At 41.3% G+C, this 9,900-nt stretch overlaps 1 long non-coding RNA gene across 1 annotated transcript; it reads left to right on the forward strand.

Moving 5' to 3' along the window:
- The first annotated feature begins 3,952 nt into the window (after positions 1–3,952).
- Positions 3,953–9,666, forward strand: LOC123394815. Its single transcript, XR_006609543.1, has 3 exons — positions 3,953–4,261; positions 7,506–7,576; positions 8,853–9,666. It is a non-coding gene; the product is annotated as an uncharacterized LOC123394815 (long non-coding RNA).
- Positions 9,667–9,900: the final 234 nt, after the last annotated feature.

The following is a 9,900-nucleotide window of genomic DNA, read 5'->3' on the forward strand; positions in this document are numbered from 1 at the left end:
CGTATTACACACATGAAAGCTGCCAAGCGTGTGGATCTCACCACCAGGAAGAAAGGGTAATCATGTGAGGTGGTGGAGGTGTTAACTAATCCCGCTAAGGTAATCATTTCACAATAAAGAAGTGGGTCAAATCACGAGGTTGTACACCTTCATCTTACATGATGTTATATGTCAAATATATTTCAGTAAAGCTGGAAAGAAATTAAAAGTAAAAGTAGCAGCTTTGTGATGATTTTTTAAAAGTGGACATTTTAACCTGAAAAAAACCTTCTTTTTGAAAACTGAGAGCAAACCAGTCCAAGGGGCTCTAGGTGCTCTTTCGGAAGCAGTAGGACATTCTGGGGTCACATACTCTGGCAAGGCTGCAGCTGTTGGCCTCTAAGATGTGATTGCTATTCTGACCGCACCTGCTGAACTATGCCTGAAAAAGACCGATTTCCATATGAAATTCCTTTGTGTTTGCCCAAGCAGTTGTACATACAATATATTTGCAGTGGATCCATCATTTAAAGGTACACCTTTGGCTCTTATCATCCCCTATCTTCCCACATGTTACGATTGCTCTATCTAATTAATCTTATTACCCTGTGTGGGCTTCTGTGTCACCTCAAATCCTTTTAGAAAGGAGTCCACATACAAATCAATAAACAAATAAAATAGAAATAATTTTGGACATACCTTTATTATGCTGTTTAGAAACAAAAGGTATTAAGATGGAGAATCACACTCTTGTTTCTTTCATTCAGATTCACTGCTGTTAAAAAACAATCATCTGAGAACCAAAACAGGTCACATCGTATTGTTAGGGTTACTGTAGGACGTTTTTAGTTGGTGAGCATGCATCATGCCAGTCCAGTTTGGTCTGGGACCATTTGGAATTTGACTCCCACGATTAGGTTGTCGCCAGGGGGCAGGTATGTTCAAAAACAAAGAGCGGGAAAATCATGCTATTGACTTTTACAACTGGCTTCAAAGGAGGAGCCGTGAAGTGCTCCTTCCTTCAGGAAAGAGGGTTAGAGGACCTAGATTCCAGCTGTGTTTCTGCCATTAGGTGGCCGAGTGCACCTCCACAAGGCACATGTTCCAAGTGCTAATTCTTTCCCTTCCAACAGCCCACCGTGCGAAGGTGAAGGCTGGCTTCCACTCCTCTCCTCGAGCTCTCTGCCACCAGCATCTCTTTCGCTGTGTTTCCTGTGTGGGTTACAATAGTTTGCTCACGTGTCTCCTCCCTGCAAGTCGGCTTCTGGTGAGTGTGCCTGTTTTCACTCAACTCGGTTTCCCCGGGACAGTAGCTGCACATTGCTGGTCTTCAATGAAAACAGGTAGAGAAAACGTATAAAGGAAACCACTGGTCCCTTTATCTTTCTTGGCCTCAATTTCTTTTCCCAAAAAAAAAAAAAAAAAGGGAGTAACTCAGCTGATTCCCAAATTATCTTCTTTGATTCTCGCACGTGAGGCACCTGAAGCCATGTTAGGTCAAAAAACAATCAGTCCTTACAGCATTTTCTTGACGTTCAGAAACCATGCGACTTTCCCATCTCCCCTGTGAGTCCTGAGACAGCTAACAGGCAGTGATTTAACTACCTGTTAAATCATCTGAGACTGAGCACCTGGGAAAGGGGAGAAAAAGTGGACACAGCCCTTTACACTCCCAGGGAAAATCAGCGCTTCCTGTGTGCCACTGTATTACATTATACACTCGAAAAACATATTCATGATAGAGAGAAGTACTAGGAGGCTAGCTTTGGGGAAGGAAAATGGGACAAGGTAGAGGAAAAAGGATCAGAAGCAACTGAGAGACGGGTGAGACTAAGGCATGTCTGAGAAAAGAGAACTGTGGTCAAGGACACAGCTCTGAAAATGGTGGGAGGCTGTAAGAGGCATTTGATCTACACTTTGACTCAGAGAGTAAATTCAGAAAATGTCTGAAGCTTCTTGGCTTTTTGTCACTAATACTTTATTGGAGCTGCTTCAAAATGAGGGTTTTAACAGAAGCACTTTAAAAAAGATTGAGACAAAAATGTAATAATTGCACACTCAGGCTTGCAATTTCAGAAATTCATGATGTTAAGGGCTCCAAGCATGCGACTTCAAGATTTGGATTCCTTTTCACGCTCCACGAAAAACGAGTCTAGTCAGATTGGAGCCGAGCGCTATTTTTGAGTCATACCAGTAAATGGTTGGAGTCCATTGTCCAAGTGGGAAAACTGTACTTTTTCCATAATTCAAAAATAATTGAAAGAATATAGCTCAACAATTTTGAAATAATGAATTTTTTTTTAGATAATGGTTAAGTTCAGTCCAATCTTAGAAGATTCCAGCCCCAAAGGATTTTTTTTTGAGAGAATAAAGAAAAGAATCGATGAGCAAAAATGGTGTGTTAGAGCAAAAACTATCGTTTTTAGCAGTTATCTGTCACATTCCCTAAAGGAAGATAGAATACATTTTAAAAGGCATTGCTGTTGACCAAAGTTTAGGTGGGGGGGGAACCATACTCCCATGAGTCAAAAGAAGTGCTCAGTGAATAGCACTATGGTTCATTTTTCTGAGTACTTTCTAGGCGGATGAGGAGGGGTGAGGGAGAAGGGGCCAGAGTCCACCTTGAGGCACTGAGAATATTTGTTTTGCTGTATTTTCCAAGGGTCTCATGCCAGCCTAAAGCATAGTATGTATGGATGCTTACCTTGTCTGTCTTTGGGAAAAAGAAGGGAAAGGGAATGCAAAAAAAAAAAAAAAAAAAAAAAAAATCATCTGGATGGTAAATAGAAGAGGCACTTGTGCAGCCCTGGCCTCCTGTCATTGTCTCCTTTGTCAGCGATGTCAGAGCCGTCACATTAGGTTGCCACCACAGGGTGCATGCAAATGGGAGAGCGAGCGAGGCAGGCAGTGCTGAGCAGCCGGCACCTGCACATTTCAGCTTGTTGGCAGGTACATTGCAGTGGACTAAAACAGAATAATTACTGGAGATAGAGTTGGCAAGTGTAGTGTACGGGAGAGGCATTCAATTGTACGCGAGTACGATAGGTGAACTATAAAAAAAAAAAATGGTGAGGAGAGAGGGGGGAGCGCTCTCCATTAAACACCAGACAGATGGCAATTCCCATCTTCCATTTTGTTTTCTGTGAAATAAGAAAAGCTGACCTGTGAAGTCAGAGGCGAGCAGATTTGGGGTCGTTGGCTTAAGCAGAGGTCGTAAAGAGCAACACCGGAGCCTCAGGAGGACCTCTGTGAAACACCAAACGGAATAAACGTGCAAGGGACTGGAACGTGTAGGAACGTGTGCAAGCCCCACATATTTGTGGTGGTCGGGGTGGACCAGGTCTTTGTAAATGCTGGGTGTTCACTTTACCTAGCATGTAGACAGCACTTACCAGGCCATTCACTGTTCTAAGCACTCGTATTTATTACCTCACTCAATTCTCAGAGCGACCTTATCGTGGCTCTGCTTGTCATTGCCATTTTACATATAGGAGAGGAAACTGAGGCACAGAAAGTCCAGTGACTTGCCCGAGACTATCTAGCGTGAGGGGGCAGGGTGCAGGCCTCAGATCACCTGGTTTTCAAGCCCACACTCTGTGTGTGTTAAGTGGGATATTGTCAGAGGTTTACACAGAACCACTACAGAATGATCCAAGTTACCTAAACTGTTCTGAGTGACTAGCATTATCTGCCGGGACATGTGGTCATTCACACAGTTACTCTTTTCTTTGTAAACCTCTGACAACATCTTCTCTATCAGAGTTGTGCCAATGAAATGCCTGAAACATTAGGACTCTTGTGAAAAGCTGAAAATATATACATACTTTCCCCAAACTGGAGTTGTTTGGGACGATCTGCCTCAAGGCTATAGTCCATGTGGCCACGCATGGGACCATGGGCCACGACCTGATTTTTTTTTTTTTTAATCATTCGAGCCATCACTGATAATGGCACCTTAATGTTGTACATTCAGAGTCCATTCTCCTCTATCTCCCTAACAGAACTCTCCATTTTCACAGATTTTTACCTTCAGTATAGTACATGGCTTTCCCCTGGCAGTTATTATTAATCCAGGAAAAGGTATGTGACATAAGGCACCCTAATTAGACCGAAGGAAAGAAATTGTACTTTTTGGTTCCTTCCCCTTTTTTTCTCTCCCTCTTTCTCTTTTTTGTCTCTCTTGAAGGTAAGGAAACGTCCAGTTTCAGTTGCCCCTGGCAGCCATCTTGCATCATTTACAAGAAAACAGCTGAGTCTAAAGCCTGAGAATGACAGATGCGAGGTAAAAAGAAGTAGGTTCTTGATGGCAATATTGAATAGTTGACTGTAATGTGCCTGCAGTTTTCTCTACCATCAAATTTCCTATCTTTTGAGATGAATTTCCTCACTATTTCCCTGTTACTTGCAGTTAAAAGATTCCTCACCAAGGCAAACCCTAAGACCACCATTTCTAAGTTCCTTGAAAACTCCTTCCAAGCCCTTAGCAGATTCAGCACTGAGCTCCAAATACTTTTGCCTCTAGATTTTTAGCTGTGAGCCTCTTTGAATCCAGAAGCCTCTTAGTCTCTGAAGTCTTGAGCCAGTCAAACTCTTGAGGCTCTGGCCATAGTGATATCATGGCAGGGAATGGGAGCAGAAATTTGTTACAGAGAAGAATGTGCATCTGCATAGTAAGAATACTAGAGGCGTTATTTTTCCCCCCTACATCATTGGTGTGGTGGGGGGGGGGGGTTCCAGTAAAAACACTAAAATCAAATACTGACATCATCATTCATTAGCTGTGGGACCACTAACTATGTGAACATTACTTATTTAGCCACAATATATCTCTGTTTCTTCATCTTTAAAATTAAGAGTAATAATCCTCTTATCTCTAATCTTATAAGGATTACAGGTCATATAGAGAGTTTATAACATGTGCTAAGTCCCCAAGTGGTAGTCATTATGATCTTAGTTCTATGTCACTGTTGTCTGGTATGTATTCCACAAATAGTTAATGAGCATCTACCATGTTGCCAGGTATGGTTATAGGCACCAGTGCTTAATAACACCTATACTGCACATCTGTATCTTTTTTTTTTTTTTTAAAGATTTTATTTTTTTATTTGACAGAGAGAAATCACAAGTAGATGGAGAGGCAGGCAGAGAGAGAGGGGGAAGCAGGCTCCCTGCTGAGCAGAGAGCCCGATGCGGGACTCGATCCCAGGACTCTGAGATCATGACCTGAGCCGAAGGCAGCGGCTTAACCCACTGAGCCACCCAGGCGCCCACATCTGTATCTTTTATAAGAAAAATACTCATGGATGTGTTGTGAGCAAGTATATACATACCTCTTTTCAAAATCTTTCTTTTAAGATGAGCACTCCTCCTTTCCCAGCCTTATTATAACTTACTCAAATGTAGTTTATTTCTAAGAGTACAGAAGCCAGGACTTTTTTACTTTTTTATTTTTTTATTTTTTTAAGAAAAATTACATTGTTGTCTCCTTCTGGTCTAAACTTCATGGTCTACTTTGTTAGGGAAACAATATCCTGAATTTTAAAATGAATATCAAGAACTCAATGTGGGAAGAATGAGGGAAAGTCTATTCCCTTCTTTGTGAAAATATGAGTTGGGGCGCCTGGGTGGCTCAGTGGGTTAAGCCGCTGCCTTCGGCTCAGGTCATGATCTCAGGGTCCTGGGATCGAGTCCTGCATCAGGCTGTCTGCTCAGCGGGGAGCCTGCTTCCTCCTCTCTCTCTGCCTGCCTCTCTGCCTGCTTGTCATCTCTCTCTGTCAAATAAATAAATCTTAAAAAAAAAAAAAAAGAAAGAAAAAGAAAATATGAGTTGAGATAATCTTTTTGATTCACTATACTGGAGTTTAACTCATATCCAGATGTGAGCAACCAATTTCCCTATATGCTAGAAGGAGCCATACCTTCTGTCCTTCAGGATGTTTCTGTCTCTAGATACTTCTTAGCAATCCTGAACAGCAAGTGTAAGGAAGTTGATGCATTCCTTTACATGTGTTGAAGGAAGAATGACCATCAAAGGGAAGAAGAACCTCTAAGGCAAGAATTCCTACGCTCACATGGAGGTGCATCCTTCAGCTCTACAGAAAAGAGCAAGATCAATGGAGGAAAGGGTGGTTTATCCTTGCTTGAGCTGGGGCTTTAAAATGGGAGTAATACCCCTGAGGCCATTCTGTTGGAGGAAGCAATAATCATTAAAGACACTTCCCAAGCGAACAGAAGTCTCTGAGTTTTAGGACTGCAGAGTTTATTCACCCCTCCCTGCTTGGCCATTTTTTCCAACTGAAATTTTTCTGAATTTTCCTGAAATTCTTGCTATTATTTCGTTTAGTGCTCTGCAGGTCCCATTCGTACTTAACCCATACAGATGACCTCACAGAATTGTTCTCATTTCCCTGCAACAGGACAGCTCTCCTTTGGAGACCCATAGAAATTGGTATCATCAGGACAAGTGGTAACATAAGGAGCTGCCACCACTTCTGCTGTGTCTTCAGTAAGGGCACATGATATGTAAATCTTGCCAATGCCTGATCTGTGCGTTTAGTAACTGACCAAGTATATCTAAACCAATTATCAGTATGGTGAAAAACAAAGTTGACTTTGACTTTCTGGGAACTGATACTGTTGCTCTTCTGCTTGATTAAGCATGCTTAGAGTCGTTTCCTAACAATAGATCATTTGGTTACTTTAAAAAATTGTCAAGGTAAAAAAAATTTCAAATCACAAACTGAACAAAGCTCCTACATTCCTAGATGCGTGGGGATTAGAAAGGAGTATAATTAGAATTACATATAGGGGCGCCTGGGTGGCTCAGTGGGTTAAAGCCTCTGCCTTCGGCTCAGGTCATGATCCCAGGGTCCTGGGATCGAGCCCCGCATCGCATCGGGCTCTCTGCTCCGCAGGGGGCCTGCTTCCTCCCCTCTCTCTCTGCCTGCCTCTCTGCCTGCTTGTGATCTCTGTCTGTCAAATAAATAAATAAAATCTTTTAAAAAAATTACATATATATATGTATGTATATACACATATATATGATATAAATATATAGCATAAATATATCATTAGAAAGTATAATCATAGTTCCTGTCTCCATCAGAATTAAGACATAAGCCAGGAAAGAAAAAAAATAAAGACATAAGCCAGATAAAGTTAAATAGAAATGTGATGGACATGAAGAGGCAGGAGAGGATGGCTTTTTACATGACTATGGGATATGAGTTAAACTCCGATATAGTGAATCAGGAGGATTATCTCAACTCACGACTCCATGCATCCTTGAGACTCCTGCTGGCTGGACTGATCAAGGAGGGAGTTTTGAAAAGCCCTATAAAGAATGGGTAAGGGTATAAAGAATGACAAAGGAGAGAAAGGGCATTCTAGGCAGGAAGGAACAGTGTTGATGAAAGTTCCATGTTGAATTCCCAGCTTTACTGAGCCAAAGGAAGGCTGAACTGGTATGCTGGAGCCAGTTGAGCTTTGAGTGTGAAATTCGTATGTTTTAATTTGTGTCTCACAAGTACTAGGGAGACATTGAAGACGATGCAAGTGACTGTTACAAAGAATGTGGAATTTCATGACGATGAATCTGGTAGGTATAGTGGGGAGGGCTTCGAAGGGGGAAAAAGGAAACAATTGCAGAGGCCACAGGGATGGTAGTCGGAGGGGGAAGGAGAAGGGGGTTGCAAGATGCTGACAAGTATTTTCCTGAAGGTTTCCTATTTCTTACTGCATTTTATAGGGAAAAAATGCTATATTGTCTTCGGCAAACTCAAAATGTAGAACATGATAAGGTTCTGATATGTTTAAGTCTTTTGAAGAGTAATATTAAAAGCTTATGAGATACATTCAGTTTAAACCATATAAACCAGCATCCATTCTCTTTATTGCATGTAATATGAATAAGTGAAATGTGTATCCTGTGTATGATTTGTGTATAAGTGTATCAATAATAATGTATAAAGAAAACATATCTAAAATTTAATCAAAGTTTCTGATTATAAGCTGTATGAATCAGTAAAATAACGTACTTGGAGTAGAATCTTTAGCATCACAAATCTCAATGTACAGATATCTACCTTTAAATTAAATTTTCATCATCAAATCAGATCACAAAATGCCATAGCCTATTTCTCCCCTCATGACTGAGAGAGCAGCACAGAGAGAGAAACGATTTCCCACCTCTCATCCTTGCTTCTCCCTTCTCTGACTCCTCGATTATGGCAAAAGCCGTATTGTGAGTTACGTGGCTGCACAAGACTTTCCACACTGTGTATTTCTTCTCAAACATATAAATTAGAACGAGGTGAAAGGCATTTTAAGAGACAACAACACTAACTGCCAACTCTGTCCAACCCACTGGCTCCATGCTCTCCTCTATGCCCTGATTGGGATCACAAACCCCAAAGAAACATGGAAAGAATCATCCAACTTGATGGGTGGGGAGAGAGAACTAGGAGGGACTGTCCTTCTTCCCTCCTTCCTACCCCTCAACATCACGCCCATTGGGCTGGGCTTTCTTCAGCCCAGCTTTTTTCTTTCAGGGAAAATTCATTTCAAACCCTTAAAAAAATATTTTTTAGCTCAGTTTCCATGTTGAAGTCTTAGGGCTAAAAAAATAGCTTGTGGTTTGGAAATTATTAAACTGTTAGCTTCTTTAAGGCAGATATTATGTTCATTTAAAAATCCTTTGTCTTCGCTCTGTCTCCACAATGCCTATCTTAGACCCTGGCAAATAGCAGGTACTCAATTAATATTTATTGACTTGAGTTTTTGAATCATACTTTCTTAAAGATACAGCTTGAAAATATAGAAACCAAGAGGATTAATACGTAATCAAGATAATTTTCATGAATTTTACTCTTTAGTTGCTGGAAGGTCCATTGGAAGAAAGCACTGGGCCATGTGTTTTAAACAGGAGCTGATGTTGATTTATCCTTATATCCATTACCACCCAGATCTGTGGACCTGACAAAATGCAGTAGCGGGTGAGTCCCTTATTGAATGGCCCTCAGATGGTTAATTTTGTCTGCTGATGGCAGATGCTGAAGGTACAGAAAAGCTGCTCTTGTTCAAAGAGGCTTTGCAATTTTTAATTTGACATGAAGAGTAACATGGTCTACGATACATGCAGACCAGCGGTTATCTCTCTTCATCATCTTGTTCGGCTGGTTTCAACCCATCTTGGCTGAAAGCACCTCTTTTGTAGGTACTTTCTGTGGCTCCAGCTTACATGCATGGTTCAATGACAAGATTCTTGATAAACTGGAACAGAGAATGAGGAAATGGGCTTTTAAATGGTCAACTGATCGTTCACTTCTATGGGTTTAGTTTCTGCCTGACAGACTTATTAAAGAGAAGAGTTACACAAAGAAGACCTGGGATTGGTCTCCCAGGTCCTGCTCAAATGAGAATCACAGACTTTTAGAGCCAGAGGCATCTTAGAGGTCATCTCCTTCATCCAGCTTTGCCATTTTAACGTCAGGGAGCTGATGCTCAGAGGATTATGTGACTTGCCCAAGGTCTGGCTGCTTATGCTGAAATCAGGGCTCTTACCTTGCTCACATTTTTTGCTGATTGGTGTTAGAGAAATCAGAAAAGACAAAACCCATGATACCCCAGTTTTTCACAGACTTTTTTCAAGAGTACTATTCTGTATGGGATTATTATGAGGTTTCTAGATTTCCTTAACCAGGGAACCACTTTAAGTGATGGAGTCTGGGAAGAACACTGGCTGGGAATCTGGATCTAGGCTTGAGTTCGGTATGTAACCATCACTGTCATGTGTCAAACACCTATTGCATGCTAAGAATTGTATGTATATTATTTTTAACTACAGTGAGTCTAGAAAGAGGTATCATTGGGCCTATTTTGTAGATAGAGAAGCTGAGACTTAGGGAGGTTAAACACCTTTCC

The sequence above is a fragment of the Mustela putorius genome, unplaced genomic scaffold, assembly GCF_011764305.1.
Source record: "Mustela putorius furo isolate JIRA1106 unplaced genomic scaffold, ASM1176430v1.1 tig00003845_pilon_pilon_pilon, whole genome shotgun sequence".
Taxonomy (NCBI): Eukaryota; Metazoa; Chordata; class Mammalia; order Carnivora; family Mustelidae; genus Mustela; species Mustela putorius.